Source organism: Chiroxiphia lanceolata, chromosome 3 (assembly GCF_009829145.1).
Source record: "Chiroxiphia lanceolata isolate bChiLan1 chromosome 3, bChiLan1.pri, whole genome shotgun sequence".
NCBI lineage: Eukaryota > Metazoa > Chordata > Aves > Passeriformes > Pipridae > Chiroxiphia > Chiroxiphia lanceolata.
The window spans coordinates 73,450,650-73,469,151 of NC_045639.1; the positions used below are offsets into that span (position 1 = coordinate 73,450,650).

Below are 18,502 nucleotides of genomic sequence, written 5' to 3' on the forward strand. Positions count from 1 at the left end.
ATTTGAGAACATATTTAATTAAAACTCTTTTTACTCTCAGTAGAGAAAGGCACCGAATCATCCTCTGTTTACCAATTGTAAAGGAAAATTCAGAGCAACTTCTGAATCAGTGAATGCCGTTTACTGGCTGAGATAATGGGTTAGTTTGGGCCCTAGAGTGTTAATGGTTTAGCTGAAGATCTGAGAAAGTAGAATTATATTTGTCTTAACAAACAAAAAGTTACAATAGGAGCAGATATGTAGAGTGAAACATCTGAGTATACCTGAACTCACCAAGAAAATTTTATTTTGGAGTGTTGCCTGGTCCCCTACTCAGACACTCTGTTGGAGTACTTCTGGAGACTATCTTCCCTGCTACCACCTAATGAGGGGAATTCAATGTTCAGGCTGAATTTCTACATTACAGAATCTGAATCACAATCTGAATCCCAATAAATGTGATTATTACTGTTCTAGGACTGTGCTTCACATAGTGTCTGTTGAAATCAAGTTTACAGCAGTTTCCTGTCTTATGCACATGTATGGAAAGAACTAACTGAAGGACAGACCTAATGCATCCACATTACGTTAATCTATATGATTCTTTTGTATGACTTATATTTTACCTCCAGCAGGAAGAAAACTGCTTTTAACAAATTAGAGGTGCGCACACTTTAGAGCACACTGTAAGGCACTAAAATGTAAGGCAATTTCCAGTGAAAAATCAACCTAGGTCTTCCCCAAAAAAACATAACTCCCTCCCACACCCTCAGCCAAACAATGAAGGGAGAGAAACCAATATCTCGTGCATTAAATTTTTACTGTAGATGTATCCAGAGAAAAGTCTATGATGTAAACCTAAGTGTAGGCAGCAGGGATCATCAAGACATCCACTTCAAAAGTTTAGCAGTGATTTGAGTTTAAAGAGTAAGGTACACAGCTTTAAATGAGCAAAAACATTTGTCAGAAGGGTTCCAGGGCAGCTCTTTAGAAACATACAGCAAACAGAAGAGTCATAAAAAGAAGTTGAAAGTGAAAGAGCAACTTGAGATGGAAATGAAACAGGCCTTTTGTACTTGAAACATGCTGTAGCATGAAGCACCAGCACATTTTGAATTTAGAATTGGGCTAATACTACTCCAGAACCATAATATTTTTTCTCACATGAAGGCATACTTATGAGCCTACAATAGATACTCTATGAAGCGTGGCTCAGATATACAAAGCAGAATAAATATCCTCCTTCAAATCAACTGTAGTGTATCAAGTTGAGCTTATTGGGACTTAAGTTTATTTTACAAATACAGGACCATGTTGTGACTACATTTTTGGAATTGTAAAACAGGTTAATACAATTCAGATTAAACCAACAAACTGAAAGCAAAATATTTTGAGTTGGAGCTGGCAGCTTGTTGTAGCTGCTAGTAATCAGACTTTGTTGCTTGGGCCACCTTTGTATTTGACTTTGCATATTTTCATTTGAATACCAACTGTTACAAAGCATATAGACTGCCACAGTAATCTCATATGTCAGATGATATCTTGGAATTATCTGTGCAGGATTCAGACAATGATGAGAATACAGGGTATTTTGAACTGCATATCTAGTTTAATAGGCATTTCTGAGGTTTTAAAGTCCAACAATAGTAGAATTACTACCTTTAATATTTCCAGTGCTTCTTAGGCCAAAAAACTAAACTAAACAAAAAAACTCCAAACACAAACAAACCAAACTAAAAGCCTCAATGAAAGTAAACCAAAAACCAAAACTAACTAGTAAAAATGAATTTGCCAATGAGGTTTTGAAGTCATAGAGTAAACTGTTAACTAAATGTTCTTCCATCTTCATATTTTTTTGGGAAAGCATCCAAAACATTTCATTAAAATTTGAAAATAAAGGATTTCTGTAAAGAAATCCTTGCTCAAATTCTTTCACCAGAATTCTGGAGAATGGTTAAAAATTTATGTTACAGAAAACATTTATGATAACTACAGGATTTTTGTTTTCTTTTCGTATGATAAGTCTTATTGTTCAAAAATATGGACAATGATAATGTTGTTTTAAGACATGCCTTCTTAAATATTGTATTTAAATGGAAAGTCTGTACTGTACAGCTTTAGTGATATGCAAATGCTAACATCAACTACTCACAGGATTCACTAATCATCAGCTGAAGTAATTTGATTATCTGTATTGCTATTGATGATAATTTAAGACAGGATGCAATACCAGTGCGGGAAATAGGTATGTGGTCTTTCCAACTGAAGATCAGCATGGTAGATATATAATTTAAAACTCTACAAGAAAGAAACTCTAAACCCATATTGTTCACTAGATGGTCATATCTAATTTTTTTTTAATAAGAAATTTTATTCTTTTTTAATTTTTCCCCTTCCTCTTGCTATCTTTTATATCTTGGTAACACTTTAGGTCTGGGAAGGGAATAGCACACCATAAAGTTATAAAAAGGTGTCCCTGCACTGGTTTAAGAAAATATACATTGTCTTAACATACATTGTATTTCAACTGTGTTTTTCAATAATGGTGCTCAGTGCATTATTAATTAAGCATCTTTTTAACAGAGAATTGCACTTCCACAGAGTCCAAAACTAAAGCAGAAGACACAGAAAAAACCAAACAAACAACTGATCCATTTCATAAGACCTTTTCCCTTTCCCTTTCCAGTCTCATTCCCTTTGATTGATTACTCCTTTTAGGCCTCATTTCTTCGTAACCTATGAGGCAATCATAATCTTCATATGTCTTTAACACCATCTAAACTAGGAAAGCAGTGAAGAATTTTTTCTGTTCCCCGCTGTCCAATAAAAACAAGCTCAGACAATTCTAATATCTAAAACTACATCAATGTAACAAGCAATAAGCAGGTTTTTAGAAGTAAAAGGCACTTGAAATCAGTTACTGCATAAACAGTACCTTAGCCATACACAACAGTTTTAATTTTAACCCTGATTTTAAAGTTAATAAGACACTTGAAATAGGAATTCAAAGGAGAACTGCATTCATGTATTCCCTTAATGATGCAAAGAGAATATTTCTGGTTTGTGGACAGATGTTTACAATTTGCCAGTTATGTTTTGATATTGATCAATCCAGCATTGAACTGCGTTTGGGAAAGTTTAACTCAGAATTTATCCTCTCATTATAATCACATTAGGCAAAATTTTTTTTTAATATATAGATCTGTCTCTCTCCTATAGAACAACAAAACAATATTAATAATTTAATAGATTGTATACTAAAAGGATAATGTGAATGGAAAACAGCAGGGGATATAGCAGAGATAAGTGTTATTTTAAAACACAAACACTGATCAAAAATAATGGTCATCTAAGCCTAACTTGTGACTTCCCATAATTTCACTACTAACCATTTTAGGCCTGCAAATTCTAAAATTTTATCTTTATTATTTAGTGCATATTCTTTAGTCTTGTAACTTTACAGACATCTCTGAATAAGGTCTGCTTTTAACAGAGATTTACGTGCTGAAACAGAGTTGTGAAAAATCAGAAAAGTAAAGAAGGTGGAATGCATTCCCAGAGACCTGGTCAGGAACACAGTTCCCTTCCTCCTTTCAAACTGTGCAATGACAAAATCCACAGCTTGATGAAGGAACTCTGCCAGCAATGAGAGGAGGGAGAGCAGCCCCTGGCTTGAGACATCTGAGGAGTACAGATAGGAGTAATCAAATAATGTGTAACACTCCATTTTAATATCTTCAGTTTCTATGGAGCTGAAAAACAACAGCATACTCTAAAGGATCTTGGCTGTAAAAGATCCTGTATTTTAGTAAAATTAATATCAAGTCACAGGCAAGGATACTGGAATTTAAATATAGTTTATATTTTAAATGTTAGAACAATCCTCAGCACATCTTTAGGTCAGGACAAATAGAGTTCTTCCGAGCACATGTGGGAACAACACATAGGGCAGGTGTCCTTCCATACCAATAGTTTTCATGTGGAAACTGTCATGGATGCTAAAGCACTTTTAAATGTAGCCCATGGAATATAGTCAGCCTGTGCAGCTATGTTTAGGGCTGGAAGTGTTATGTTTAATAACTTAGGTGTGTCCAGAGCTTTCCTGTGAGAACAGCAATGGAGCAGGAGGTGAGACAGTGAAAGAGCGAGATACTGCAAGTTCCTCTCTCCCCTCATATCCATTGTTGCCTCTGCATCAAATTTGCTCTGTTCCGTGTTGATGACAAATGCTCCATGTTAATTTTATACCAATGCTTAGACACTTGAGACAAGAAACTTTAAAATAAAATAGTACAAACAGAGTACAATAAATTTTATATTGTTTAATGTGTAGTGGTTATGATCCAGATTATTTTGTTTTCTTAAAATATGATAAAGGTGTATGTAGCATCAAGTATTACTGATGTTATACTTGATGATAACCATCACAGGGCTATCTTTAGTAAATCTTTAGTTTGTGCAATTTATTTTCTAGACTATTAAAAAAATATTGATTTATTTGTATCAGGATAAGGCATATGTTTCAAGTTTGATAGATTCTAGCAAAACCAATTTTTATTAAATGTCACATGAGGAGTTATTGTTCTGTATCTAATGAGTCTGCTTGTGTTATGCCTCGCAGGAGTGTATCAGATCACTGAGAAACACTGGATAAGAGTTATTGCCATAAGCGGTACATTTTCTATGAAACAAAACCAATTCTTAGCTGAAGACTTCTTAAGTTTAAATAAGCATTCCTTATATACAGGAGTTTGTACTGGTTTTTGCTGGGAAAGTTAATTTTCTTCATGGTAGCTCATATGGGGCTATGTTTTTGGTTGGTGATCAAAACAGTGTTCACAATACAGAGACATCTTTGTTATTGCAGAGCAGTGCTTATAGAGACTCAAGGCCTTCCAACTGCCCAAAGGGGTATTCTATGCCATACGGTGTCATGCTTGGCGTATAAAGCTGGGGGAGAAAGAAGGAGGGACATTCAAATTTATGTTTGTCTTCTCAAGTCACCACTACACTTGATGGAGCTCTGCTTTCATGGGGATGCCTGAACACCTGTCTGCCCATGGGAAGTGGTGAATGAATTCCTTGGTTTGCTTTGGTTTTTTGTACTGCTTTTTCTTTACCTATTAAGTGGTCTTGATCTCAACTCATGAGTTTTCTCACTTGTACACTTTTGATTCTCTCCCCTCTCCTGCTCTGGTGGCAATGAGTGAGCAGTTGTGTGGGGTTTAGGGAATTAGCTGCTGTCTGGGGCTAAACCGCAAGAGAGATGATATATAATCTAAGCATTTAAAAATATAGAAGACATTAAAAGAATATAATTTTATTTCCAGTGAAAAAAAATATTTTCTCCTCAATCATCTAGCTGTTTAATTATGGAGAAAGAAAAAGGAAGAGAGAAAAAAAATCCTGATAGAATCATACAATATTGGAAATATTTAAACAAGTTTTTATTTCAAGATTTGTCATATAATGGTAGTATGTCTGTGATATTTTTCCAAGGAGCAGCTGAAGTGAAAGAATTCAATAGCACCTCTTTCAACAGTCTGTTACACTTCTCAATGTTCCTATAATAATTTTGATAATTACTTTCTCTTTATGGTAGTTCCTTTTTATGGGTTGCAACTCTGTCTAATTAGAAAATAGAAATCAGGCAACCTCATTAGAATTTAATTTTTTTTCTTCATTTAGAAAAGCTATTAGATTATACTCAATTAGCTGTAATAGATATGTGGACTACACTGAAGGACCAAGGACAGCATTCATGTTGTTGGAATAGCTTGTGTTAGAATTCACATCTGGTGTCAAACTTCCTGATCCTGGGATTCATCCACAAGGGATGAGATTCATCTTGCCTCACATTAGATGCCTGTCATTTAGACTTCTAATCCTCTACTCCTAATCCTTTCTTCTAGTGTTCTTTGTCAGTTAATGGAGAAGGTTTCTGCAGGCATTAAATAATACAAATCTTTTTCAGGTGTGCTTTATAATGAGTTGATTTATCCTTGGAGAAGTCTTTTTTCTCCTTGTTGTCAGTTTAAAACACTGACTTTTGTGACTGAGATGAATTGTGGTTTTCCACACAGAGTTCTGGGGGAGCTGTGGGACATACGAGGTACATGAGAATAGTGCATGTGAGAGTATGGAAACTGATTCCTGTTTCAATGACACTGAGATAGACTTATGTAATACAAAACAATTTTTCAGTGAATATTGAGGGCAGAGATAATCAGCTTTTGGTGGATAATGAAAAGCCTTATAATGTTTTTTTTGCATACAACTCATGAGCACACAAATATTTATTACTTAACAGATATGGTAAATAATTGGGACCTGCCAGACTAACAGTTTAAGAATCAATATACTCACTCAACATGATAATGTGTGCTGTCCCACAGTTGTCCGTTATTTGGTAAAGTGTTAACCTCAATTGCTCCTCTGCAATCATGCAATCATTCTTCATAAAACTGGGACTTGGGTCACAGACAGATGAGCATTATAAAACTGAGCCATAGGTTACAGCTTCACAGACAGTCAGGTTTGCATCTTTGAAAGGCCACTAGCTGACATTGCAGAGCTTTTACTACAGAGCAGCAGAAGTGACTCTCCTCATTCCCACCACGGAATTTCTACCTGTTGTTTCCAGAGGATGTAATTTACTCTGGTATCTCTCTGCCTGAATTGGCACTGCTGGAGAATGGCATGACTAGGAACACATCTGTACCTCCACTAGTCAATGGGAGTCACTGGAAGACAATCTCAGGCTTAATGTGTCTGAGGTCCACATGCTGGTGTAGATACTTGGCTTTCTTCTACTGGTTGCTCTTCTTCAGCTACAATGGGTAGCACCACTCTTCAAGGTCAGTCTACATCTTAGAGATTAAGTAGAAATTGGAGCCACAGTTAGTTACAACAGTCTACAGGTAGAGAAGATTTTGTGGGGAAGCTTACATAGTCACCATTTACCTATCAAAGATTAAGATGTTGGAAAAATGGAGGACATCTCCCCATGTTTCTGTATCTACAGTTAAAGAGAAACAATTAAAAACATTCCCGAAATATTTAACAGTGACTGAGAATTTTCAATTTTACAACACAGAGGGCAATCTCTCTTGAAACATTTCACTCTTCCTAAAGTAACTGAAGATTCTATGTGAAGAATATTTGCAAGCTAAAGTTAAATATATCTTTTATTCATAAGCAGCTTTGTATTCATGTGCATTTGGTGCTGGTGCAGTCTCATCTTCAATACTGTGTGCAGTTCAGGACCCCTCAATTTAAGACTGTTCCTGTCCTTGAATGCAACCAGAAGAGGGCAGCAAAGCTGGTGAAAGGTTGAACGGTGTGTCCGAAGTGGAGTGGCTGAGGACTTTGGGTTTATCTACTCGGAGAAAAGGAGCCTGGGAGGAGCGACCTCATTGGTCTCTACAGCTTCCTGAGGAGGGGAAGCAGAGAGGGGTGCTGAGCTTTTCTTCCTGGTATCCAGTGATAGGAGACATGGGAACAGTTCAAAGCTGTGTCAGAGGAGGTTTAGACTGCACATTAGAGGGCATTTCTTTATCAAGAGGGTGGTCAAACACCCTGAAAGAGGTGTCCCAGAGAGGTGGTCAACGCCCCAAGCCTGTCAGTGTTTCAGACACATTTAGACAATGCCCTTAACAACACAATCTAACTTTGTTGGCCTTGAATTGGTCAAATAGTTGGATAGTTGTTGTAGGTCCCTTTTGACAGAAATATTCTATTCTATTCTATTCTATTCTATTCTATTCTATTCTATTCTATTCTATTCTATTCTATTCTATTCTGGAATATGTCTATATATTCCTGTATTTATCTACCTAGAATTAGTATATGCTAAGCTTTTGTTTAAGAGGTAGACTTAAAAAAAATAATAATCCTGATTATGTGTTGAATCAGTAAGGTGTAAAAGAAGATGTAAATAAATGTAATTTTGCAAAATTAGTGTACTAAGAATATCTACCAGTAATCCTTCCCCTAGTAAAGGACATTAGTAGAACTTCTTATATATTGAGTACAACTGGAAAGGCAGCTGGCATAAATAAGTTTTAAAGGTTGAGAATAGAAGCAAAATTTCAATCTAGTCTGCAAATTGAAATAGTTCTGAGAGACAATTTAAAAATTGATATTCATAAAAACATTTTGTTCTGCTTCTTCTCTGATCCTTGTAGGTTTTATAAGCATGCTCTGCTGCCTTTACATAGTTACATGGTATATACTCACATAAATGAGAAGACAGTCAAACCCTTCCCTTGAATTTAAAGTCTTTACACTCCTAGCTATTTGATTTTCATTTTTCTACACCTCCTTCTTCCCTCAGGCTTTTTTCTTGTACCTTGAGTTCTCTTTCTTTCCAAACTTACCATCTACTTTCAAGTTAAATTTATTATTATCTTATCAATCAGAATATGATTGATCACAAGCAAATCACAATAAATACAGTGAATGTATATTTCAGGGTAATTCAGGAAGTTATACATTTTAACATATTTACAATATGATGCACTCATATGTAAATTTAGTGCTGTCTACTCTCTTGTATGGTTCCGAATCATGGGTCATCTACCGCCACCACCTGCGTCTCCTAGAACGCTTCCATCAGCGCTGCCTCCGTACAATCTTAAACATCCACTGGTCAGATTATGTGACCAATACATCTGTTCTTGAGCAAGCAGCAGTCACAAGTGTAGAGGCCATGCTGATGAGAACACAGCTGTGATGGGCAGGGCACGTCTCCAGGATGAAGGACCACCGCCTCCCTAAGATCCTGCTCTATGGTGAACTTGCCACTGGCTGCCGCATGAGAGGAGCCCCGAAGAAAAGATTCAAGGACTCCCTGAAACAACATCTCAGCCTTGGCCATATTGATCACCATAACTGGTCTTCTCTGGCCTCAAATTGGGAGGCCTGGAGACACAGCACCTATAACGCTGCGGATGCCTTTGAGAACACACGCAGGATCACTCTCGAGGAGAAAAGGCAATGCAGAAAGAATCGTGTCTTGCGGAATACACCATCTAAGGAGTCTTTCTGTTGTGCCTTTTGCAATCGGATATGTCTGTCACGTATTGGCCTCATAAGTCACCAACGTGCCTATAACAAATGTGGATAAAGCTTTCCCAAATCTTCGTTCGTGAAACCCAGCCATGATATAAATTAAATGAATAATTGAATAAAGCTGTTTATTACAGCAGAAATTCACAGGTGAACCAATTTTTTATAAAGACAACACCTCAAGCTAACTTTGTATTTTCTATATTTGAAACTTTGTCAACAGTAAAAAAAGGGGAAAAATGTGACTCTTCAGTGACAGCAATAGTGCATGGTAATCAGAGATGGAGTTAAATGGTGTAGTTTGAACTTCACTACTGAAATTGCAGCAGTGGAACGTTCAGTGCAGTCAAATTACAGAAGGTAGAGTAAATCACATTCATAGTCATCCCTGCATTAAGAAAGTTCTGGCACTGGTCAAACCACAGCAGTGACAAGGAGGTCTACTCTTTACTGATGAATAATAAAGCTTTTGGAATAATCAATGTGTAATATTGATTTAATTTTCTTCTTAATATATTTAAAAACAATATCTAGGCTCTAAAATAATTGAAAATCCCAGAGTAAAAAAACCACAAGTTTGTCACTAGTAGTTTTTCATCCACTGGGAATAAACAATATTTAGATTCCTTGAAAAAGCTTCTTATTTAACTTTTCTTCCAGTGCCAGATTGAATCCCCATGAGTAAAAAATAAACAAAAACTTCATTGAAAAATGACTACAATTCAAACTCTGTCCTACAATTACTGCTTTTCTAGCCTTTTCTATACGTGTCAAATATGAATCTACAATAGGTACCAAAATAGAAATATAAGATTTCTGAAATGGAAAGTCTGTCTTCTAAATGTGAATTCATCATTTACCACTTGATAAGCATTACAGAAAAAGTAAAGATGTGTCTACATAAAAAATCTTTTATATTTTCATATACTTCCATGAATTCTCTCTTGCCATATCTGGAAAGAAACATGTCTGATACCCTCCAAAGAATGGTGAGAAAACAAAATATCAGTTATTTTTACTTTTTTATGATGTTTTTACATTATTTTACACTTTCACTGCACGCCTTTAACTAGACAAATGCAAAATATGTCTACATAAGCCAAATGTTAAAAAGGTCCTTCATATTTGATGAGTTATAGTCTAAACTGAAAAGATAAAGAAGAAGAAAAATATTTAAAAAATACATAGTCGTGTCAAAATATATAGCTCTTGTGTATTTAATTTGCTCAATTTGGTCTTCCTAATATTCTGACTTCAATTCAATCTGTAATTACTGTCCAATTACTTTCTACAGCACAACATTATCCTCTCCCTGCCTCCAATAATCTACCAAATCTTGTCAAATCTAGGTTTATTATTTCAAATCTAGGTTTATTATTTCAAATAGACAGAGATCCCTAGATTTTGCTGGGTTTCAGCAGCTGGACAGAAAGAAGCCTGGACCTGGGGATTCAGTTCGTGGGATTCAGTACCTCTTGTTACACCTTTCACAGAAGTTGCCTAAGCAATAGACAAAGAGGTTTAGGGAATGTAAATTCATAACATCAGCGAATAGCTCATTGATAAGAAATATAAAACAATTAGAAAATTTTCTAATATCATGTCTTCTTCTGAGAATTGATCACTTTATTCCTGGTGGTAATTTCTTTTCCCTTTTATCTATGACATAGCAGCTTTTGACCCCTTCTGTGGAAATTCTTAACATTTCCTAAAACTGTTTGTGTTTCATGGATACATGAAAATGGTTGCTTACAGTAGAGAAGAAGTGGGGGATGTTTAGGGGTGTCTGCATGTCCAGGACATGGTTCTGTGGTAATAGAGGAATTTACATATAGTTTCAGCTGCATAAGTAGTTAATATATTTACATTATAGAGTTACAAAAAACTAACTCAGTATTCCAGATGATTATCCTAGTTTCAGTATATCCCTCCTCTTAGCCTTGACAGATAATGATTCCTTGCACAATATAAAACAACATTAACCGTAGTTTAACTCTGAAACTATAAACAAGAATTGCATCAAATGGGGGAGGACAAGTGAACTAATGAAACAAATTGCTTTGCTCTTCTTCTATCAGAGACAGATACATTCTGAACAGAAGTTATTAATCTTTATTTTCCGACAGAAAATTCTGTGTTGAATATCTCTCTATACATATGTTCAAAAGAAAATTGCCCTGGATAATTAAGAATTCCGGGAATCAAGCAGAAAAAAATTTTGTGCTATACGCTACATATCACTTATTGTCTGCAAAATAACATGATTTCCTGAACAGCATAATTTCAGTTGTGATAAATATAATAAAACTAGTGATAAAACTTGGAAATACAGTGCCACAGACTCCTCTAAAGAAAGAGAATCAAAACAGGTGAGTGTAAGGCTGACTACCAAAGCTGAGTTGTTATAACTTCAAAAGACTCCTTTTTATTCCCAAGAGTCAACTTGGGAATAAAAAGTGATGATCTTTTTTCTTCCCATAGCAAGAATATGTCACTGAACAGTTAGAATATAGATATGCTTACATGACTTTATTGAGTTCAATGGTGTGGGATGGATTGCTTTCTATTTCCTAATTTTCAAAGAAAATAGTGTAACACCCCAGTCCCAAAGCCTCAAGCTTTATTGGGAGTATTCCTTATATTTAAGACTCCAAGAGTTCCTACCAAACTTTTCCAGAGCCTTTGGTTCTTAATACCTTGAGGTCACATAAAGAGAATACACTACTTGTGTTTCCCAAGGGATTTCTTTTAATTTAGTGAGAAAATAAGCATTTTGGCAAAAGGTTCACAGTGGTAACATACAACCAAGGAGAAGATTCCAATTCTATTTAATGAGTACTCAGCATTTATGAAAATTATATTACTTCCTTAAATATCTGAATAAGGATATAAGAGCCTAATTCTAACACTTTCTAAAAAGAATCTTACTGGTTTGTTTAGTCAAATATTTTAATGTAGAGAAGTGCCTTTCACAGGAAAATTTTAGAAAGGTGCTTCTAAAAAGTTTATTGATTCTTATAAAGTTCAACACTTTGGTCTTTATTCAACCAATATGTTTAACACTCAGAGAAATAGAATGAGAGGCACAGACACAATCAAGGCAAAATTTGGTCAGAAGAGTTGCACATTGGGTAGATCTTTTAGGTTTTGGGTTGTAAAGGTCAACCAGAGTTTCAATATTAGAGAAAACCTTACTCATTAAATATTGTCAAAAATGCAGATCATAGTTTTGCTGCATTGTGGGAATAAATATAAGTAAATTGGAATAAGCTTACCTGTATTTCACTTTTATATACAGTAATATGAAAAACCACTTGCAAGAAGCTAGAAGCAATAATACTTTAAAATGTTTCTTTTAGAGTGAACAAAGAGAAAGTACGCAAAGTTTAGTCTCTTTGATTTTATTGTCCATTAGGACTTAAAAGAATTTCTTATGATGGTCCTAAACAGCTCCTTCCTGACAGCTGATGAACTGACTTTAAATTGGACTTAGGCAATTAAACATAGTTTCTATCACGTAATGCATCATGTATTTCATATCCCTACAGAGGAAAACTGGGTCACCAGAAAGTAAGAATGACTTTACTTAATCAAAATGTAACAATAGTCAATTCTCTTGTAAAGTGGTAACCACAACTGTGGGAGGTAAGACTGACAGTATTTGAGGATGTTGTTGACTTACTAAAAGTGGATGAAAACAAGAAGTTTTGGCAATGTGATAATTATAATCAGGCAGAGAGAAACATTTTGGAGAGGTTTGAAGGATTATACATATACAGAGAGAAAGAAAGATTTGGCAACTTTTAACATTTTTAGTTCTGTTATGTACACTATAACCTTGCTTCCTTTCTCTGTTCTTATTCTATTCCCTACACTGACTTTTCTTCTGCCTTGAACCCTTTCAGTATTTTTTTTTAATTCTTTCTTAAATTTTCTTCTCCTGCTTCTGCTGTCAGACTTTCATCCTTGAAGTTTTTTTCCTCTCAGCCAGTGTTGACTGTAACTTACACTGGAGGTCTTACTTGAGGAGGGCTACCTTGCAAAACAGAGACATTCTCCTTTGTTAGAAACTTACTGTTCATTCTGTGATTCCCTGGGCTCATTCGGTTTCCAGAAATGAACTCTAGCTCAACTCAATAGAGAAATTTCTGTTACCTAAACTTGGTTGAATTTCACACCATGAGCTCCAAAAATAAAATTTGTTCATATGTGTTGGAAAGTAAGGAAAAAATAAACCCTGGAAACTGAAATACTACAAAAGTTAATATAATAATTTTTCAGTAGGCTAGGTATGCAAACCTCTCACAGGTTTTATCTCTTGGGAATTCATTTGAGACTCCTGAGAAAAGTTTCTTTCCAAAATACTATCTTTGTGCTTTGCTGTAAGTCAAACAATTGGAAAGAAAAACAACAGAAATTTGTAGTTATAAATGAAGAACAATTAGCAAGTTAAATATGTGGGATTTTTACTTCCTGTGTAGGATGTGATGGGGACCTCCATATTTCACCAGATAAAAGTGGCTGATGGAGACTTAATTTAGGATTAGGTTAGTTACATATCTAATCCAGTAAATAGTTTAACAAAATCACACAGAATCACAGAATATGCTGAGCTGGAAGGGACGCACAAGGATCTTCAAGCCAAACTCTTATTCCTGGACAGGACCATCCCCAAGAATCACACCATGTGCCTGAGAGCATTGTCCAAATGTTTCTTGAACTCTGTCAGGCTTGATGCTGTGACCACTGCCCTGGGGAGCCTGTGCCAGTACCCAGCCACCCTCTGGGTGAAGAACCTTTTTCTAATACCTAACCTAAACCTCTTCTGACACAACTTCAGGCCTTTCCCTTGGGTCCTGTCACTGATCACCACAGAGAAGAGATCAGTGTCTGATCCTCCTCTTTCCTTCATGAGGAGGTTGTAGACTGCAATGAGGTCTCCCCTCAGTCTCCTCTTCTCCAGGCTGAACAGACCAAGTGACCTCAGCCGCTCCTCATACGACTTGGAAGAAAAAAATCTCCAAGCAATATTAGTATAGGTAAGGCAGAGAGCAGTTCTTTAATGAAAGCTTTCCTGTGCACGCAGTACATAGGTGCACACCCACACACAGAATTCCCACACTTTTATATCTTTAAGTAATTACCATGTCTAGTGGCTACATCCAACCCAAAAACACTTTTGCCCTCGGTACCACCCTCAGAACTGCCCCCATTGCCTCCATGTCCTTGCTAAAATCTCTCTCCTTGAAAATGCTGTTAAACCAAAACTCAGGAATGTGACACAACTATGAGAAAGTAACTGTCTAAATTGAAAGAAAATTATACAGCCACACTAAAAATCCATATTTGCTACAAATCTTAAGAATTCTAAGGCATCACCCTCAAGGCCCTTCACCACCTCCACTGCCATCCTTTGGACACTGTCTAAGAGCTTAATGTCTTTCTTATATTGTGGTGCCCCAAACTGCGCTTAATATTGAAGGTGAGGCCACACCAGTGTAGAGCAGAGCAGGACAACAACCTCCCTTGACCGGCTGTCGGTGCTTTGCCTGATGCCCCCCAGGACATGTTTGGCCCTTCTGGCTGCCAGGGCACTGCTGACTCATATTCAGCTTGCCCTAGACCAGGATCCCCAGGTCCCTTTCCATAGCACTGCTTTGCAGCATCTCATTCCCTAGTCTGTACAAACATCCAAGGTTACCTCATCCCAGGTGCAGAATCCAGCACTTTCCCTTACTGAACTTCATCTGATTGGTTGCCCAGTCCTCCAACTTGTTGATGTCTTTGTGCAGGGCCTCCCTGCCTTCAAGGGAGTCAATAGTTCCTTACAGTTTTGTTATCATCTGCAAACTTGCTTAGTATCCTTTTCAGTCCTGGGTCCAAGTCATTTATGAAGATGTTGAAGAACACAGTGCCTCAGATGGAGCCCTGTGGAACCCCACTAGTGACAGGTTGCCAGTCTGATGTTAATCCATTCACTATTACCATGCAAGAGGTCCAAATGACTGAGAAAAAAATATTTATTAGAAAAAGATGACATTATGAAGGCACACACTTGCAAGGAAAGCTTCCTGATTATGTTAGTTAAAGGTTAGTTCATACTTCAAAGCTTTAAGAATTCATATCTATTAAAAAGAAGTGTGGGGTTTTTGTGGTCTTCACTTTTAAACATCTTAAATCAAAATATCGTATAGATTTAATTTTCTCCTCCCTGTTATGAATGACTCTGATGTTCTGAATGAATTATATTTTAGAGGGCTTTACATAAATTCCTTTACAGAATCATAGAATTATTTAGGTTAGAATAGATGTTTAAGACCATCGAGTCCAACCACTAACCCAGCACTATCACATGTACCACACTTGTCCTATCACTTGTCACTTGGGAGAAGAGACTACCACCCACCTTTTTACATTATTTAAGGTAGTTATGAAGAGAAACTTCAGTTAGAGTTAGAGTATTTGGCATGGAGAAGTTTCATTCTACTAAATCTGCCTGCAGTTACTGGACCATTAAAAAATGTAAGCAAAATAATTCTGCAACAGTATTATTTGTTCTTTTATTTTTAATAACTACTATGCAGTGACAGTGATAAGAACATTTGAACAAAAGGGTTTTCTGTCTTTTTATGGGTTTTTTTTGTTTGTTAGTGTTTTCTGAAGATTGTTACCTCTTACTAATTAAAATTCTAGCTTTTACTTACTGCGTACACATTTATAGAAATGCATAGTTTAAGAAGTCAGATCAGTTCTGAGTTTTTCTGTAAAACAAAAAAGTTCTTCAAAGGCCTTTTAGCAATTAAACAGAAAAATCCATTAATAAGTTAAAGAACAAAAATATATACAGAATTACACACAAAGCTGGGATAATTATGAATGTAATTACTGCTTCCCGACAACCGGAATTTGTCTTATGCACTGAGGAAAAACAGTTGAAACCATTTAGTATGGTCCTATTGTTTCTCAAAAGAAGGTTGCACTCTCTGAGGTATTCTAGAGCAGAAAAAAAAAAAAGCTTATGTTCCTATTTATACTATATAAGTAGAGGAACAGACCATTTTTGCCAGAGAGCTCCAAAAGAGCCTTACCCTTTCTTGAGAACAGTACTTCAATGTACTCCTTACTTTCTTGCCAGGAAATCAAATTCTTTGCCAGAATGGTATCATTTTGTACAAGATCACTCTTTGTGGGATCTCAAGGGATGGAGCAACCTGTGTGCCTGTCCTGATACTGAAACAAGAGGTACATTTGTAGCTAGGTCACTTCCATCCTCATGGTACAACCGTATAATGATATAATCAGCCCTTTAAATACGCACAATTTTATGCTTCAGAAGTCTCTTTATATAATCTCGATTTTCTGACAGATGATTTAAGTAGTTTGAGCCACTGCTCTTCTTACTTCCAAATTGACACTTCACTAAATCCCGTCATCCTGTCCCACACAACAGGTTAACAATCTACCTTTACTAGATTAGCTGTGATCAAAGAGGAGAAATTTCTGTAAATATGACATATTCAGAACATGGGTTTCTTTCCCCTAAGGTAAACACATGCCTGATTTCTGCAATGAAATCCCAAGGACTGCTTTGTGTGTGAGCTCAATAATCCATTTCAGAGGATTGTTTTAAGTTGCATGTGGTTTGATTTATGGTCATTGGAAGGAACATCAAGATATTTTAAGCCATTTCCTCACCGTCAGGAAAACACCTTTCTGGAAAGGCCTTTTTTGGAAAGTGCATCTTTCTGGGGCACTTTTTGTCATGTTGAGGGAAGAATGTAATTTTTCCCCCCCAATTTAGTGTTGATTTTTTCAAAACTAGAAATTCTTAGCATTCATAATTCTACTTTGTTATATCCAAAAAGTGAGTCAAAGTACCCTTGTTAAGGAGCTTCTTCAAAGACTAATGATTTATGTCAAGGATTTGCTGATGTTCAAGCATGATCTGTATGGCTAAAAGATGTAAAGTTTAATGAAGGAGTGGGTATTGTAAGTAGGAGCATCAAGCATAAGGGATTAGAAGACAGTATTTCTTGATTAATGTATTTTCATCTCTCAAGGTAAAAGGGAAAAAAGGTTAATGCCTTTCAGCTTGCTAATAGGTTCTCATTATTAAGTCTATGACCTAAGTTAGTTGTATGGGAAAATCTAGGCAAATTTATTTGGCATATATTAACATGTTAATTTTATTTAGTTTTATTTTTTTCATCCTTTTATACTTTGAATATATTCTTATACTTTGAACAAGGACAATCCAGACCTCAACTTTTGTTTGTGTATGGCCAATAGGGAAAATAATTCATTCTCAGGTGGCAAAATGCATGTCTTTTCAATTACTTCCAGTATAACATAGTTTTAAAATGCAGGAGAAGATAACTACACAATCCTTGTATTTTGCTTTGATGATCACAAATTTTCTGAGCATTCTTGAACTTCTTTACAGGGTTGACAAGTAGCTTACATATACGGCACAGCTAAGGCATTGCACTTTTTTGTTAGGAAAGCTTTGTTTTTCTCTTCAGCTTGGAGGAGTCTCCTTCTTGCTCATTTTGATGCACAAGGCAGACACCGAGCAGAGCTTTATTCCTATCAATGTATCATTTACAGTAATTGTCTAACACCTGACTTGGCCTATTACTCTTACATCTTCCATTATATCCTGTTATGAGAGGGAATCTCTAAAAGCTTTATTGCATTTAAAGTTACTGCCATATCATGTTGGAAATCAAACATGATTAATTCCTGAAATTTGACTCAGTCTATCTTAAATATGTAGGAACCGCCTGTTTTTCCGTGCAAAGAAAATCAAATATAGTGTAAGAATGCTAGGTATGCCTAAAAGCTGCTGTGAGACACTAGATTATATTAACTATTGGATCGGAACTAACTCAGGTGTGGGGGGGGAGCATGGTGGAGGAGGGTCAGGTCGAATTTCAGGGAGGGGAAGTAATGGCCTATCTCACATGGCAGCCCCTGCAGCCTCACCTGGTGACCAAGGAGCAGCTGGCAGTCAAAATGCAGTTGGGGAGCATGGCCCACACCACACCCCCCGGAACCCCTAACCCAGCCGCTAATTGCCTGGCATAGTGGGAATACTACCCGTCACCCTGCTCCAGAGCCCTGGAATAGCTAGTGGGCTGGAAGTCCTGCCTGGGAGAGGTGGCCACAGGGGGCCAGAGCACATAAAACCAGCACACGTGGCCTCCATCTTTCTCTTGAGACCTGCCAGGTGGCCATGTCAAAGCTGGACTTCCACAGCAACCTCCAGTGGTAGCTATTATCTTCTTTTAATCTCTTTTCTCTCTCTTTACTCCTTTTTCTTCTCTTAATTTCTTTTCTTAGTATTTTGGGTAATTTAAAACTGGTGGGTTGGATTTTGCTATATTGTATGGGTTAGCATGTGCTAAGTCATAGCTTTGTGGAATTCTTTGGTTATATTTCACCCCTTTAAATT

General features: G+C 36.5%; 1 long non-coding RNA gene across 1 annotated transcript in view; it reads right to left on the reverse strand.

Annotated features, from left to right (window-relative positions):
- The window catches only part of LOC116784522, a 45,429-nt gene that overhangs the window by 22,346 nt on the left and 4,581 nt on the right, over positions 1–18,502 (reverse strand). Inside the window, exon 2 of the long non-coding RNA XR_004356108.1 lies at positions 274–361. This is a non-coding gene — a long non-coding RNA (uncharacterized LOC116784522). The remainder of the gene's footprint in view (positions 1–273; positions 362–18,502) is intronic.